Here is a 17,249-nt window from a genome sequence, read left to right as displayed (position 1 = left end):
TGGAAGGAAGGGTGTATTTTGGAGGTAAAGCTGACAGGACTTGCTGTTGTATTAGATGCAGAAGGTGTGGCGAAGAGAGAAATCCTGAACAGCTCCTAGCATTTTGGCTTTTGCAAAAGGGTGAATAGTGATCATATTTATTGAGAGGGAGAAGTCTTAGAAAGGAAAAGAGTTTGGGATTTGGAAGAGAAATTGGTACTCCTCTTTTGGCTATGCTTAGTTTGAGAGGCTTTTTGGTCACTCAAGAGGAAGTATGACACAGGCTATAGTTATATGACTCAGGAAATCAAGAGATAAGTTAGCAGTGAGAAACTTTCTACCTTATAAGGCAGCCCATTGTATTTTGGATATCTCATTACCAGAAAGTTCTTTTCTATTATAGTGGGATGTTTACAAATATAATATAAATGTGATGCCCATTTCCATCTGGGGTAATACATATTTTTAGAAGCACATTAAATATTTGAAGAAAGTTATCATGTTCTCTCCCAGTGCCTTTTCTTCAATAAGCTAAATAATCCTACTTCTCCCAGCTGCCTTTCATGCCCTTGTTGCCAGATACTTCGTCATCCTGGTCAAATCCTTTCTGAAGTAGGATGCCAAGGACTAAAATGATTTTAATAACACACTCAAAATGTAGAACTATTATCCCTCTGATTTATTATTCTTTCAGAAATATGTTCCCTTTTTATAATTTGTCTGGGTTTTTGTTGTTGTTGTTTTGCTGTCATTAGTGTGTTAAGGTGCCTGCCTGTGGCATACAACATCTCTTATAATTTTTATCTAATCTGTTGTTGATTTGGAAACCAAATAACCAACTTATGCTCTGTATCAGATATTAATATTTTGCTTTGTATGTTTGGAATATTTTATAATATCTAAAAAGAGAGCAATAGTATGTGATTTCTAAGAGGGGCCAATGGAGCAAAGCTTTGAACTCTTGTGAGAAAATCTTTCTTCCTTACTTTGTTTTTCTAATGTATATTCAAAATAAGTGAGTTTTACAAATAGTTGTGTTCCAGATGCATGAGGTATTTCAGCCTTTTACATAAGAATCTCATTAGAGATTTTCAGTGTAAGGCAATGTTTCTCAACCGGCACTGACTTTGCTTTCTGGGAACATTTGGCAATTTCTGGAGACATATTTGGTTGCTGTAACTCGTGGCAAAGAGAATGCTGCTGGTATCTGTGGGTAGAGACCAGGTATGCTGCTAAACCTCCTACAATGCACAGGACAAGCTCCAATAAGAAAGAATCATCTGGCCGAAAATGTTAACAGTACCTAACTTTAGAAACCCTGGATTATGATATTTCCCTGATTTTGTCTACTACCCTTGTTGAAAAAAGTTTGTTAAACCTTATGTGAAAAAATTGACACAATTTAAACTTAATGAATTAATTCTGCTTCCAACTAATTAATTGTTGCTCGATCCTTTTGTTACAGGCCAACCATCTATGAATAATATTTCTAGAAATTAATGAGAAAATAATGAAGCACCATTTTTTTTTCAATAAGAAAATGTTATCATGGCTCTAATTTTCTGTCACCTCTCTCAATCTCCATAATTTTTTAGAATATTAACAATGCTCAATGATCAAATTTGGGCATTATTGTCATATGTTTTTATTGAAAGTGAAATTATACTCTCACTGATCTCATTGTCTTTTCTGGCCTTTAGTTTCTCTTCCTCATATTTTGTTCATTCTTTCCATTTGAAAGTTTATGTTCCTTAAGAAGAGGAATAATTCTGCTTTTCTTCTGTCATCTCTTAATATTAGATAAATACAATACATCTTGACTAGACGCTCTCTTCTTATCTTGCAGGTGCCCCGGTGAGGCATGCAGCTATTTGGGGATGTGGCTATCCTAATAATGTTCTCTAGTTTGTCATTAGTGATAGGTGGAGGCAGAAGTCACCGCCTCATCAGTGGTTGTACTTAGAAGTAGAGGTGTGGGGGACAAGGAAGAATGCTGTTGACTGCACGTCCTCAGTGGTGGGAACATGTGAGTTCTTTCCTGGGGCTGTTTAATTTCTTGGTATTGGCTGCAGCTGTCAAGATCAAAGAGGAAATAATGAGACCAGAGTAAATAGCTTCATTCTTAGGGTACCTGAAAGGAGCGAGTTCTGGTGGGGATTAAAGTAAAAAGAGAAAAACAAATTCTTTTCTTGGCCATACCCAGAAACAACTAGGCAGGTCTTTTCAGATGCTTCTAATTTTTCACATTTTAACTGCGTTACTCAGAATCTAGTGGCCAAAATAATCTGTACCCTATACGTTTATGTTTAGAGCTAGAGATTCATTCACTCATTCAAATATTTATATATTTATATATTAGGCACCTAAGTGAACCAGGGACAATTGGAGATTTCAAGTATGTCTTTGAAAGAGGAATGATAAATGAATACCTAACTAGTCAAAATATTTATATAATTTATCACCTTTCTTCTATGGAATAATAACTACTTTATATGCGTGAATCACTAAATATTTGTATAGGCAGAGTATTTGTGGGGATCCCTAGGGATTGCAGACACTAAAACGCTAAGGTCTTTCTCCTTTAGCCCTAAAACCGCCTTTTAGAATTAAAGAGCTGAGACACAGGTTTAATGATTTAACTATTAGCGTAGTGTGTAGCACAGCAAGTCAGTACCATTGCGTGAGCTGATACCGGAGTTTTCTAACTTTAAGTGGTCTTTGTTCTAAAAATAGAAATGAGAGAAGATTGCAGAAAATGCTTTCCACCATTGCATCAAGCTGGTTTACATCCAGAAATCCTTCTGACTAAAATAATGGCTGGGATAGTGAAATGAAGTGGCGGAGGTTCGTGTTCAGGGTTGGGGTTGAGGGAAGCTATGGAAAGGGGAGATTAGAAAAAGCACAGAACAAAAAAAATATTTTAGTTAAGGCAAAGCATGTAAGGTAAAAGTGATACATTTGCCATCTCTGGAGTGCAGGTGGTATATTGGTGCTGTAAAAAAGAAACAAATGCAATAAGATTTTACTTCATTCTCCACCTAAAGGCTTACACTTCAAATAGCAGATCTGGTGTTCAAAGACTGTGGCAGCGTAGCCCGAACTTGCTTTTCCAGCATTTGCTTTTGCTAGACTTCTATGAGTACCCTACTCTTCATCTAAATCGGACATAGCACTATTCCCCAACCTTCCAAACAAACTTCCTATATCACTACACTTTTGCCCAAGCCACTTTTTCTTCCTGAAATGCTGTTCTCTAACTCTACCTATCTCTTATCCTACCCATCTTTCTCAAGATTCATTCCAAATTCTAACTTCATGAAGCCTTTCTGGATTGTTCCCACATTAATAAAATCTCTTCATTCTTTGGCTTCCATCCACACTTTCTTTATAATCAACTTGAGGGCAGGCACTATGGATCCTCTTCACTGTTTGGCAAAGTGGTGTGCATTTTGTAGGATCTCTCAATATATTTCAATTTTTTTCAACATTGCCTTTAGAAAAGCTAATTAAAGTCTTCCTGGATTTAGAAACTATTGTTTCTAAACAGTTTGCTGCTTTTATTAGATGTTATCTTATCCACAGATTGAGAGATCCAAGTAATGCAGCTAATGGGTAAGAATAGAGAATGAAATTGTGAGAAACCAAGTTTCTGGCTAGAATGTGGGGACAAGTATGACTAGGTAAAGGCAGCTGTTGGAAAAGAGGATAGGGTAGACAGAAGGAATCACCAAGATAGTGGCTTATAACCTGAAGAAAATGGAAAGAAAAGAAAAAAAGAGCAAGAAAAAGAAAGAACTGTAGACATTTTGAGATATAAATATTGAAGAGTTGGAAGGAGGAGGTGTCAAGATAGTGACAGAGTATGTTAAGGGAGGTTCCTTTGGTTGTCTTTGGTTGTCTTCAGAACACCATAGGCAAGAAAAGGAAGTGGAAAATAATACAGAAGTGATGGTATCTTCTTTATAATCTCCCACTGGTCCCTTCCTTGGAAATAAGAATGACTCAGGGAGACATACGAGAATAAACAGACACTTCCTATGAACTCTATTTTTACCAAGGTTCTGTTTGCAGCTGCTTTCTCCAAAATCCTGTATGATCCGGTTCAGTTCCTGACTGTGTGCCTCCCCTCCAGCATCTCTCCATATATTTCAAGTCTCTGAGTTACATCTGTTGCCTTAGTACCTCTACTCTGTGCCTCTAACCATGGGTAATATATCTCCATCCCCTTCTGTAAGTAATTGTCGATGGCATTTTATCACTTGTGCAGTTCCTCTTTTGACTGTCTCGAATCTCATCCATGTCTATGCCTTTTCCTTTTGCTTTAGTCTTTTATTTTTCTCTCTGAATTCTTTCTCATTCTGCTTCTGTCAGTGCTTTTCTTTGCCAGCTGTCTTAAAAATTATTTCATCCCCATGGCAACCCCTCTCTGGGGAAGAATGAAGGGAAGTAGAAGGAAAAGAGAGCCTAGACTAGATGGACAGTGAGAAGCTGGATTAAAGTTGGAGAGTGACCTTTGGGATTGAGTCTTGGAACAGAGTATGGACAAGCTGTGTAGATGGATGCCAGCCAAGTTACACAAAACCCTAAGGGAACACAAATTGGGGGCCCAAATCCAGTCCCTGCTAGCAAAACTATTCAGCAAATCTCTTCTGTTTTATGCCAATCTGTCATCTGTTTTTCTTTCTCATGATCCAGATTACCTATTTTTTCTCTCTATTTCTAGGTTTCATGGTTGTTATACATGTATGGTTTCTGATGTATTGTACCTTGAAAAGTGATTTTCTTAAAGATAGACATTGAAACTACAGGATCTGTCTTTCGCTGTACTATAGTATTTCAATGTACTAGGATTTTTTCTGGACACTATAGTTTAAGTGATAATGAACACTTGGAATGGCCTTAGAAAAGGGCCAAAACTATCAACTTTGTATATGTGCTGCCGAGGCAAGCACACACACACACACACACGCACACACACACACACACACACACACTCAACTGTGAAATGATATTGTGCACTCATTTAGGACCACAATGCTTGGTAGGAGAGTTAATAAGCAAGAAAGACGATTTCACCAATAATGGAATTTGTTTTATCCAGGAAAAGTTTACTCAGTGAGGTAACGGAATCATTCCACCCCAAGGTCTTTAAAACCAGTAGGTATCCACATATCTGTAGACAAATTTACTTTAAAGATCAGAGCTTCTAAAACTTTAGCTCCCTTTTCCACTGCATCCCTTGACCCCAACCTGGAGAGCTTTTTAAACAAATTCCTAAGCTCCTCCCTTAAAGGTTCTGATTCTGTTAGTCTAGGGTTGCAGGAATGGGGAGTAGGGGCAGTATAAATTTGCACCCTTGGTGTTTCTAACATAAATTACTTGAGTTCTGTACTTTGAAACCAGTTTAATAAGCTCCTGAAAGACTGCCCTGGCCAGGGAACTGGGAATCCTCAGTCTCTCAGAGACAATAGTTGGAGCTATAAACTCAAAGCTAGTAACTTCCTTACAGAGTTCGTTGTATGTTACTTTGTCAAAGATTATTGAGCTTGTCTCAAACTTTGCCTTTGGACCACTATTTTTTAGGTCTAATGCCAAGATTTCATAACTGGGTCTTTGTATTTCTTGGCCAACTTCCCCTCATCTTTCTTCTTGTCGTCCTTGGGCGACACAGAGAAGTTTGGAGAGCAGCTGCTACCCCTGCCTTCCAAAATGTTGGACAAAAAGGGAATTTGCATCTCTAGCAGGCTCCCTGGAGATGCTGATGCTGCTGGTTCATGAACCACAGTTCGCGTAGCACTAGCCTAGAGGATTTCCAAAGTCAAGGAATATAGTTAACATACACAGTACACAAATATGTGGATGGGCCATTGTTATTTGACTTAAAATATCTTTTTCTTTGGAAATGGAAGAGCATGAATGAGCTAAATCAAGCAGGCTTTGTTTTTCTCTAGCCATTTGCAAGCCCCAATATCCACTTGTCTCCTTTCTTTGTTCTGTAGAGTGAACAATCATTCCAGTTTGCCCAGGGCCTTTCAGTGCTAAAACTGGGACAGTCCAAGGCAAACCAGATATTAGAGTGACAACTCTATTCTCATGAGGCCAGTGAATTACGAGGAATACAAAAGGAAAAATGAACTCGACTAGAAATCAGAAATTGTGATTTCTAGCCCTAATTCACAGATTATTATTATGGCTTTAAATTGGGCCTTTAAATGCTCTTTTAATTTCTATATCTGTAAAATGGAGATAGTATTCTATTTACTTTATAAAAATGTTTGAAGATTAATTGAAACAATGTATATAAAAGCTTTTTAAAAATACCATACACGTATTAAGACAAAGACACTTGTTTTTCTTTAGAATTTATTATATATTGCCAAAAAATAACAACCTAGCAATCTCATTCCCAACTATATATACCTGAGAAAAGAATTCATACATATTGTGAATGACAAGAATGTTTATAATAACTCAAAACCAGAAACAATAATGTGTGCATCAACAAAACAATGGATAAAATTTGGCACATCCATAGATGAGTACTATTCAGCAATAACAAGGAATGAACTACTGATATATATGACATAATACTCATAGACACTCTGTTGAGTGAAAAAAAAAAAATCCTAGCATGTAAGAGTACATACTGTGTGATTCCATTTATATATCGATAAGAACAATAAAATTAATTAATGATGATAGAAGTCAGTATAGTGGTTACCTCTGGAGAGAGACTAGAGACTGGAATAGGCACAAGAAAACCTTGGGGAGCTAGAAGTGTTCTAGAATCTAGATCTTATCTGGGTAGTGGTTATACAGGTGGATACAGATGTAAATATTCATCCAGCTGTATACTTTACTATATGTATATTATACTTTAGTAAAAAAAAAAAAAAACAACCATAAATGAAAGAAAGAAAGAACTCACCCTGAGTTCTAACGCCACTAGTAAATTTTTTTTTGAAATGTTTCAATTTCAGTACTACTGAAGAGGCTCAATTTTGTAATTTGAGCATCTGATATGCAGATCTAGAAGTTATCCCCTCATTCAAAGTCGGTCAGATAGATATTTGGGTTTCTAGACTTGAGCAACATGTGACTGTCAGGGGAAATGGAAACCCTGTGTCACTGGTTCAGGAAGAGGGCCAGGTTTACAGCACATTGCAACAAATCTCTTTTTTCTTCCTTTTTTTCTTAGTTTTCATCTTTGTGTCCTCATTCTTAGATTAATTTTTCACATACCTCTCCCCAACATACACATACCTTTGAGCGAAGGGAGGGGACCTTCAAATTTTCTTCTTTCCCATCTTTGTTTTATTATTATTATGGTGACATTGGTTAACAAAATCCAGTAAATTTCAGGTGTACAATTTAGCAGAAGGCATATATATATATATTGCATTGTGCCCTCTTTTCTTAATGTGTGTCATTAAACGCAGTGGTCCATGCTGACATTTTTTTCTTGTGAGTCTTTTCCAGAGGCTCAACATCCTGTCCCTCTGCCCAAGGAGCCTTTCAGTAGCCTTTACAGCTGCATTCTCAGACTTTGACCTGTTTGTTTTTTGCAACAGTGCCTACCACATTCACATGCTGGTTGGGACTTGCCCCTCCACAGGCCTCCAGGAACTTGGGCTCTGTTTGAGTTACTTTCTTATCCAGCTTTCTCCATGGAGGCTATTCTGGGTCTACCATTCACCCTCAGCCTCCTTGAGGAAAACAAAACAAAGCATGTCTTTCTCAGGAAAAATTAGTCAGCCGACCAAGTAGTATGAGGGACTACAAAGGTGGAATTATCAGAAATATGTAAGCAGAGGGAGAGCAGAAAGCCAGTCGCATTTATGTTCCTTCTCTTTAAACTGAGCGGCTCTCGTTTCTTATGTTTCTTTAACATCAATATTTGTTTCATAGAACGTACTTAGTAAAGAGTTGCTAATATGAAAAAGAGACTAAAACTATAAAGTGTGATTGAAAAATGACAGTAACATCAGCAAGAATCAGAGTGTCGACAGAACTTTCTGAGAAGATGCAGTGGTGGCACCGGGATGTCTACCTGTCAAGTCATCGACCTGTCCACACAATGTATGAATTTTATTGTATATATTTTATACAAAAATAAAAAGACTTTAAAAAATAGAATCGGGGTGCTGCCGGAGCATAAAGAGAGAGAAGATTTTGTAAAGATCCGAGGCCATACAGAAGTGTGAAATATGGAATGTACATGGGAAAGAAAAGAGGAGAGAAGAGAAGGCAAAATCTGCGGCTAAACAGGCAGGGTAGGAGTGGGGGTGCAGACTGACATCGCAGAGTGGTGCTAAAAGGGATATTTCAGTCTTAGTTGCCCAGAACAAAAACATCTGCCCTTGAGGCAAAACCCTTGTATGACCTTTTGCATCTCGTAGAGATAGATGCCTCGGATTCTTGGAAATTGCGACTTTCTCTGGCCAATCGGGTGGGGGCTTCTGCTTGCTCACCTCAGCATCTGCCCCCAGGGAAGGCGAGCGGGCGGCTAGGCGGAAAGCGGGCTGGGCTCATGAGTAATGTCTTTCCGTCACTGTCGAGGACGTGCCGGGTGGCACGGCGTCTTCGGCGCGCTCGCGTCCTGTCTCCGCCCCGACCTAGGAATCCGCGGCGGCGGAAGCGGTGAGCCAGCAGGCTGAATTCCCTCAGCTTGGTCCCGACCCCACGTTCTCACGTGCACACAATTTTTCCTTCGTAATCTGCTCTCGGTCTCTTCCTTGGGCCAGTGTTAGCCAAGGAGGGAGAGATGCATAAGGAAAAAGAATGAAAGCGGAAAAGGGTTGGGAGGGCTTATGAGAAAAAGACTGAGTGGAGTGCAAGAGAAGGGAAAGAAGGGACGTGGAAACTGGATGGCGGAATGTGCAAAAACGAGGGAGAAAGCTCAAATAGGGGAAGGGGGTGGATAGAGCAGGACTGAGAAAAGCGATTTCGAGCTCATCAAGAGGCTGAGAAAGACTCAGCAAGACTGGGAGTGGAAGAGCGGTAGGAATTAATGAAGGCATTAAAGAAGAGAATAAACTTGTACAAGGAAACGGAGAAAAGACAAGTTGTAGGCAAATGGCGAGCTGTTTTGTACACTCCCCGCGCCCACCCCGCCCCATGGCAGAAGAGGTGCCGGAACGGAGAGACAAGTGGAAACCAAGAAAGTAGGGAAAAATCTAAATCAAGGACTCCCTACTTTTCCTGCCTCGTTTTCCTCACTGTTGTGATACAAATGAATTCCTTTGTTGGTGTTTTTCTTTCTTTTCCTTTTTTGTGCTATGGAGAAAAAAGAGCCACATTTTAAAAATGAGGTGATTTATGTATTATGACATTCTATTTGTGTGTTATATTTCAGTTATGCACTTGGTGTGAACATTTTAAGACTTTGAGTAGACATATTCAGCATATATGTGTCTTCAAAGCAGTATACAACATATTATAGAAAGTCAATCATTAAATTCAAGCTTGTTCTACTTTACACACACTCGTGCCATATTAAAGTCTGCATTGGCAAAGAAATGAATTAGAACAATCATATTATACAATTACGCAAAGCTTTAAAAAATTATGTAGAGTTTGGCTATTTTTTATAAGTCTCCCACGGTATATTTTAAAACAGCAGCATCTAGCAGTGCTAGAAACCAGTAGGTGTAAAATAAACACATTAATGATTTATGTTTAATAATGTATTGTTTATAATGATTTATTCAGAGACCTAATTCCACTAAGGTCCTTAATCCTCTGCTATTCTCCACATCCCATTTCTTCATCCATCACTTTATTAAGTAGATGGCGGATGGTGGTAGTAACATTTGGGCTCTAGTTTCCATTCCCAGCTTTTGACACTTTCACTTCTCCAACCGGAAGAAGGAATATTAGAAAACAGGGAAATCCCTGCCATCAGTACATTACTGTACTCTTCAGCCATCCTTACGGTCCTCTTGCCTGAATCATCTTTAGTGGTTATGTAAAATAGAGCGTGTCTGCCACCTTTTTGGAGTCACAGAAAATGAGCATGGAGCTAAGGAAGAGAGGGAGACTGGACTTGAAAATTAGCCATCAGCCCTTCTTTCATTAGCCACTTCTCAAATTCAGTCCCGAGTTTTCCTCTCTCTAATCATTTGGAGGGCAGCACTATGTTCAACGTGGCTGCTAGGGATTAAGATGTTATAATATCTACACTATGTTTTCAGGAAAGTAAAAAGAACCAGGTAAACCTATCAGCCCTTGGTGAACACAGGGAATCAGTCTGAGAGGGCACTGTCAACACTGGTTCGGTTTTCTCCCATTTCCTATTCGTTGAGTAAGAGAAATCTGGAGAATTTTGTGGACATCCTTCATTCATAGAGTCACCAGGAGTCAAAGCCAACTCAGTGGCATGTAACACACATTTCATGTAACATGCACATTTCTTGTTTGCAGAGTCAACACTGGTAAGTAGCAGGAGCTTTCCTCTCCTTACGTAGCCTCCTTCCCTGCCATCTTCATCTCCCCTCCACCTAGAGAGGAGGGTCTTCTCTCTACAGCCTGAGAACAAAGATACTTACTGAACCAGCGGGATGGCTCTTTTTTCCTACAACTCTTGAATAGCAGCATGTCATCAGCCTCTAGATTTATTGTACCCCATGCTCCCTGTTTATGACCACCTGCTTAAGAAGGGAGCAAGAAGAGGCTACATTTCTAGGAGGAAAGGGGCGAGGGGTGGGGATGGGGAAACACTGGTTATCCCAGATACTTTGTTCTGAACCTACACTGACTATATTTTTCTCTTAATCTATAGAAACATAGTGTAATACAGTCGGACAACTAGTTCTGCCCCCAAACTGTGGGTCCTTGAGCAAATTACTTAATCTATTGTTGTGAATTGTAAATGAGGTAACATGATAAGAACCTGGCACTTCATAAAAACAGTTTGACTTATCAAGAACCTATTATTACTACTACTGCAGAGAAGAATATTTCTGTGATGATTTGTTTGAGCTCCTCACATGTAAGCGGAGACTCTTAGGACAGTCTTTACATTCTTAAAAAGAATGGGGATCTAGACTTTAATACATAACCAGCAGTAACTTGTTTATCTCTGACATATATATATATATATTTAAATATGAAATTAAATAGGTATGATTGCTTGTTTTTCTTTTCTTTTCTCTTTCTTTTTTAATTTGGCGAACACTTTCATGACAATATATACTGGGTACTATTCTAAGTACTTTACAAATATTAACTGATTCAATTTAATCCTCATAACAAGTCTTATGAAGCAAACTGTATCATTACCTTCATTTTACAAATGAGGAAATAAAGGCACAGTGAGGCTAAATGATTTGCCCAAGATCATACAATGTAAGTGGTAGAGCTAAGATTCAAACCCAAGATGTCTGGCTCTAGGATCTGTGCTTTTAGCTACACCTGCTTTAAAATAATTTTTAAAAATAAAAAGTAAAAATGTATATGTAACCAAACCCACTTGAATTTAAGCACCATGCAAGCAAGAAATGCAGTTCTACCACCTTCACCACTGTATCTAAAACTGGGCCTGGCAACATAGTAGATCTGTATGAATGAAGAAATGAAGTAACCCAGACCTATATCCCACTGTGAATATTTTCAGGCCATTTGTCTTCCTTCCTCATTCTTGCTATTCTCAGTATGTTGCTCTTTTGCTGCTTATTAATAGTATTAAGAGGGAGAGGGAGCGGGCCAGAGAATAACAAGCTGTGGGGGAGGAAAAATAATTTTCTTCCTATCCTTCTGCCTGGTCTAATCGTCGAATTGACAAGAGACAGATTAATGGAAGAAAATAACCAAACTTATTATGTGCATGTGGGGTTCCATACGAATATGAGGCCCAGCACAGGTAGGGCAGTTAAGGTTTATATGCCACCTTGAGCTAAGGAAAAGGGGCGAGTATGGTTTGGGACTTCAGAGGGGAGGGAGGCAATTCACATGGAGATAGAAAAGCCAATGTTTGGTAAACAAATGTTTGCTGGGCCATCTTTAACAATGGGACACTGAGAGGACTGATCAAACAGGCCTTGCTAGGCTCCTCCCTGTCTATCACACACTAGTTCATATTAAACTATAGTTATCTGTGATGATAGCTCCCTTTCTGGTGCAGCTCCTCTATCTGAATTCTTTTAGGCAGTACGGAGAAAGAGCAAAGGTTTTTCCTGATTCCTGTTTCTTAAAAATAACCAGTTTAAAATAATCAATGCCCCAAAAGGCATATTTTGGGGCGGCAAATTCTGCTTACTCTCAAAGCGGAGGCCCAAAGCCCTTAAAGGGCCACTTGTCAAGGGTATGAGATTTAATGGATTGTTTCTTTTCTCTCAATTTTGTAAAAACATGTACAAACTTGTTTATTTCCATTAGCTAATTTTACACTTGGAACCTAATATTTAAAGAATTTAGATTGTGATTATAATCAAAGTAACTTCTCCACATTTGAACACTTAAACAGTTATAGGGTCAGGCCATCAAAGGCAACATGCACATTTTTGAAATGAGTACCGATTCATTCAATAAGTTTGCATGCAACCATGCAAGGGGCACTCAGGGTTTTAACACCCATGAGATTGTAAGATTCTTGTCAAATTGGGACCAAGAACCAAAGAGAATGAAGAAAATCTGGAGAGTGAGGGAGAATAAGATAATTGCCTGCATCACTGGGTCACATTAACATGAAAATTCCATAGGGAGGGGTGGAGTCTTTGGTCGGCTCTGAGTGATGGAACTGGTCGCTTTGGAGATTTGGCTGACGGTCTACAAAGCACGTCTGCACTTGCTTACGTAGCCCCTTAAAAAACTAGGCGGGGCTTACTTACAGGGGCGACACAAACTGAAAAATACTTTGGTTTCTGGGCCCGCCTCATCCATATATTTCTGTAACTCCCCGCTTCATTTTGAGGCTGAAAACATGAAAGTCAATGGCCTCTGTTATTTGGAAAAAAGATTAGTAAATTAGGAAAGCAGATTTTTTACTATACAGAAAGATCACATGGCACTTGTAAATGATGCATATATGGGAGACTTAGAATTATTATAAGTACAACAGATAGAACACTGTGTGGCTTGTAATAAGCATTCGATTAACTTTGTTGAATGCATGCAGTATGGACAGTTTTGATGAGAATACACGATTCTTAGTTTAGTTCAAAAGAGCTTTGCCTCCACCGCTTCACATCTCTTCCTTTTCAAATTACTAAAGGCAAATGCTAAAATATTACAATGACTGCTTGGAAGAGTAAGGGTGAAGATTTTTAGTTTCTTCTAAGGCCCAGCTGTATTTCTTGTTAAAGCACCCTAATAATTAGTGGCACTATTCCTGCACTCTGAAAGGACTGCTTTCCTCTTATCCTCCCCTCTGCTAAGAAGGAATTAGAGCCTCTGGCTTGAAAAAGCTTGTTCTTTGTGATTCCACCTGTGACCCACACCATCTCTTAAGAATAGGAGGAGAACCAATATGAAAGCAGACATGGTGTAGTTTTCACACTATAGTTCTTCTGATGATTCAGGAGACGTCAGATTCTTCTTCCCCTTTCTACCACACCCAATCTGGCAGCAACTTTGGCTGTCTCCTGGGTCTTAGACTCATTTTCGAGACTGTGATAAGTGCTTATGGACCCCTTCCCCCTCAGAAAAGTACACTGAAATACAATATTTGCATCACTTTCAAGGAGCCGTGTATCTGCTTAATCCATCTAAGAACCCCATATTAATAAACACCCTAGAGCTTCAATAGCTTTTTTTCTTTCTAGAGAGCTTGATGGATTTTTTCTGAGTTGGCTCTGCTGGACTGTAGAGCCACTGAAGTTAGGAAAGAGCCCTGCTAAGAGAGCATAGACCATCATTTGTAAAACATTGTTCATTACCTCATTTTCAGATTGACACTTGCTTACGGTTTTTTGAAAAAGAGGATGTGACTCAGCGTGAACACTTTAGTTATCAGTATTCAGTTGCTGTCCTCCTGGAAATGAGCCTAGAAGGGGTATCCTGCTGATAATGTCCAAATAATTGCTGCACAGAGAAAGAAGGACATTTACAATATTAGAGCATTGCTTCCTGCAAACAATAGCATGTATTCCCTATTGGCAGGTGTCTGGCATTTATCCAAATGAGTTGAAGACCTGCATCCACACAAAAACCTGCACACGCACACAAATGTTTATAGCAGCTTTATTTATAATTGCCAAAACTTAGAAGCGACCAAGATGTCTTTTGGTAGGTGAATAGATAAATTGTGGTACATCCAGACAATGGAATATTGTTCATCACTAAAAGTAAATGTATTATTAAGCCATGAAAAGACATGAAGGACCCTTAAATGCATATTACTAAGTGAAAGAAGCCAATATGGAAAGGATACACACTGTCTGATTCCAACTATATAACATTCGGCAAAAGATAAAACTATGGAAACAGCAAAAACACTGGTCGTTAGGGAGTAGGGGATGAGAGAGGGGAAGAGGAATGAATAGGCAGAGCGCAGAGGATTTTTAGGGCAGTGAAACTATTCCATGTGATACTGTAATTATGGATACGTGTTATACATTTGTGCAAACTCATAAAATGTGCAAGACCAAGAGTGAACCTTAGGGTAAACTCTGGAGTTTGGGTGACTACGATGTGTCAATCAATGTAGGTTCATCAGTTGTCACAAATGTACTACATTAATGCATGATGTTAATAATAGGAAAATTGAGGGGCTATATGGGAACTCTATGTACTTTCTGCTCAAATTTTCTGTGAAGTTAAAGCTGCTCCCTTCAAAATAAAATTCATTAATTAAAAAAAACAAACAAACAAACAAAAAAAACTGACTTATATGCCTCTCTCTCTATCCCCTTCCATGAGACCTTAAAAATAAGAACCATCTTTTTTGTATCTTTTTCCCAGAATCTAGGGATGAAATAGTGTTCTCTTATTAGTGCTTATCCTAACAATATCTAAGACTTAACATGCCTGAAACAAAACTCTTGATTTGACCTCACAAACCTGCTCTTCTCTCTGCTTTCCTGATTGGAGTGAATGGCGACTCCAGTTCTCCAGTTACGCAGGCCAAAACCCTGAAGAACATTCTTGACTTCTTTATTTTTTCTTCTCACACGCAACATCTAGACTTTCAGCTGATCCCTTGAGTTCTATCTTAAAACTATATTTCAAATTCAGCAACTCACTGCTTCCACCACTACTTGTCCAAGCTCTTATCATTTCTCACCTGGACCAGTAGCCTCCTAATTGGTGTTTATGTTTCCACTCTTGCTCTCCTCCAGCCTTGTCTCCATTCAACAGCAAATACTTTTTTAAAAACATAAATAAACTAATGTCACTCCTTCATCCAAAACCTTAAAATGGCTTTGTAGCTTCTGGGCTTTCTGTCGCATTTAAAATATAATCCGGGACCCTTGCCATTACTTACAAATCCTGCACGATCAGATTCCTACGTATCTCTCCAACATCATTTCTCATGCCTCTCTGCCCCTGGTTCACTCCACTTCTGCAAATATCAGCCTTTTAGCACCATGCCAAGCACACATCTTTTCATTGGTGTCTTTGTATTTGAAATGCCCTCTATTTGAAATGCTGTTCTTGCAAAGCTAGCTCCCTCTTGTCATTCAGGTTTCTGTTCAATGTCATCTCTTCTGAGATTAACCCTAACCACCCTACCTTAAATAATCCTCCTCAATTCTTAAATAATCTTGTACCCCCAATTCTTCTTCAAAGTGCTGTATTCTTCTTCAAAGTGCTCCCTTATCATTACTTGACATTAACTATTTATTTATCTGTTTATTGTCTATTGTATTAGTTTGCTGGGGCTGCCAAAACAAAGTACCACAGGCAGGGGGGCTTAAATAACAGAATTTTATTTTTTCACAGTTCTGGAGGCTAGAAGTTGAAGATCAGGGTGCCAGCAGGGTTGGTTTCTCCTAAGACCTCTCTCCTTGCAGAAGGGTACCATCTCGCTATGTCCTCCTCACATGACATTTTCTCTTCCTGCACATCCCTGGTATCTCTCTCTCTACTTATAAAGACACCACTCATATTGGATTAGGGCCCCATTCTTATGACCTCGCTTACACTTAAAAACCTCCTTCATGGCTCTGTCTCCAAATACAGTTACATTCTAAGGTACTGGAAGTTAGGGCTTCGACATACAAATTTTAGGAGGACACAATTTGGTCCATAACACACCAGTTCCAAAAGTCTTATCCCATACCAAGATCAATTCCATGTCTAAAGTCTCATCTGAATATCATCAGATGTACCTCGAAATTCTTCCAGCCTCTATTCATCACTCAGTTCCAAAGCCACTTCCATATTTTTAGTTATCTGTTATAGCAGATCCCCATTTCTTGGTACCAGAATCTGTATTAGTCAGAGTTCTCCAGAGAAACAGAACTGATAGGATGTGTGTATATATATGTATAGAAAGAGATTTGTTTTAAGGGATTTGCTCACATGATTATAGAGGCTGGCATGTCCAAAAATCTGCAGGGTAGACTAGCAGGCTGGAGACTCAAGAAAAGCTAATGTGCAGTTCAAGTACAAAGACCATCAGGCTAGAGACTCAGGAAGAGCTGATGTTGCAGTTGAAATTTGAAGGCAGTCTGCCAGCAGAATTTCCTCTTGCTTTGGTTGGGGGGGGGGCGGGGGGGGCAGGGTGGCAGTCTTTTGTTCTAGTCAGACCCTCAACTGATTAGATGAGTTAAATGACCTATTCAGATATCTAAACTCTAGTTCATGTTCCAGAACTGGGACTCAGATTTTTTCTCTTTGACTTCCAGTCCTCTGCTTAGTCAATCACGCTAAATATTCTCTCTCCCACCAATGCTTCTTAGTGTCGATAAGAGGAAATAGATAATGTAATAATGCCAAGTCTCTGCTGGGTGTTAGAGAGGGCATATAATGAGTGAGGAGGATGTTCGTGCCCCACCCAAGGCAACTGTGATCGGTAAGGGGAGGTGTCAGAGAAGGTGCTTCTGCTTTAGTGGTGGATGATCATTTCAGGAAAGCACTGAGATGCTCTGCCAGGAGAGTGTCACTACTTTTCTAATCCTGGACAAGCACGAGTTAAGAAAATATTGGAGAGTCTGTAAATATAGACCCAAAGATTTTTCTCTGTGCTGCTTTTCAGAAATTGTTTGGCATATAGGGATTAGGGAGATTCTAGGGAATATTTGCATCACTTTCAAGGAGCCGTGTATCTGCTTAATCCATCTAAGAACCCCATATTAATAAACACCCTAGAGCTTCAATAGCTTTTTTTC

The 17,249-nt window shown here is 39.1% G+C and overlaps 1 protein-coding gene across 3 annotated transcripts in view; it reads left to right on the top strand.

The window, feature by feature from the left end:
- Positions 1-8,530: 8,530 nt before the first annotated feature.
- Positions 8,531-17,249, top strand: part of SLC2A3 (solute carrier family 2 member 3) — a 28,436-nt gene continuing 19,717 nt past the window's right edge. The window contains exon 1 of one of the 3 annotated variants that reach the window (XM_023534017.1): positions 8,531-8,619. The gene's annotated coding sequence lies outside the window, so the exon portion shown is untranslated. Of the gene's footprint in view, positions 8,620-10,388; positions 10,413-17,249 lie in introns of those variants that run through there. The other 2 variants (XM_023534018.1, XM_023534016.1) reach the window with 2 other exon arrangements.

Source organism: Pteropus vampyrus, unplaced genomic scaffold (assembly GCF_000151845.1).
Source record: "Pteropus vampyrus isolate Shadow unplaced genomic scaffold, Pvam_2.0 Scaffold116, whole genome shotgun sequence".
NCBI lineage: Eukaryota > Metazoa > Chordata > Mammalia > Chiroptera > Pteropodidae > Pteropus > Pteropus vampyrus.
This window is presented reverse-complemented; position numbering and strand designations above follow the sequence as displayed.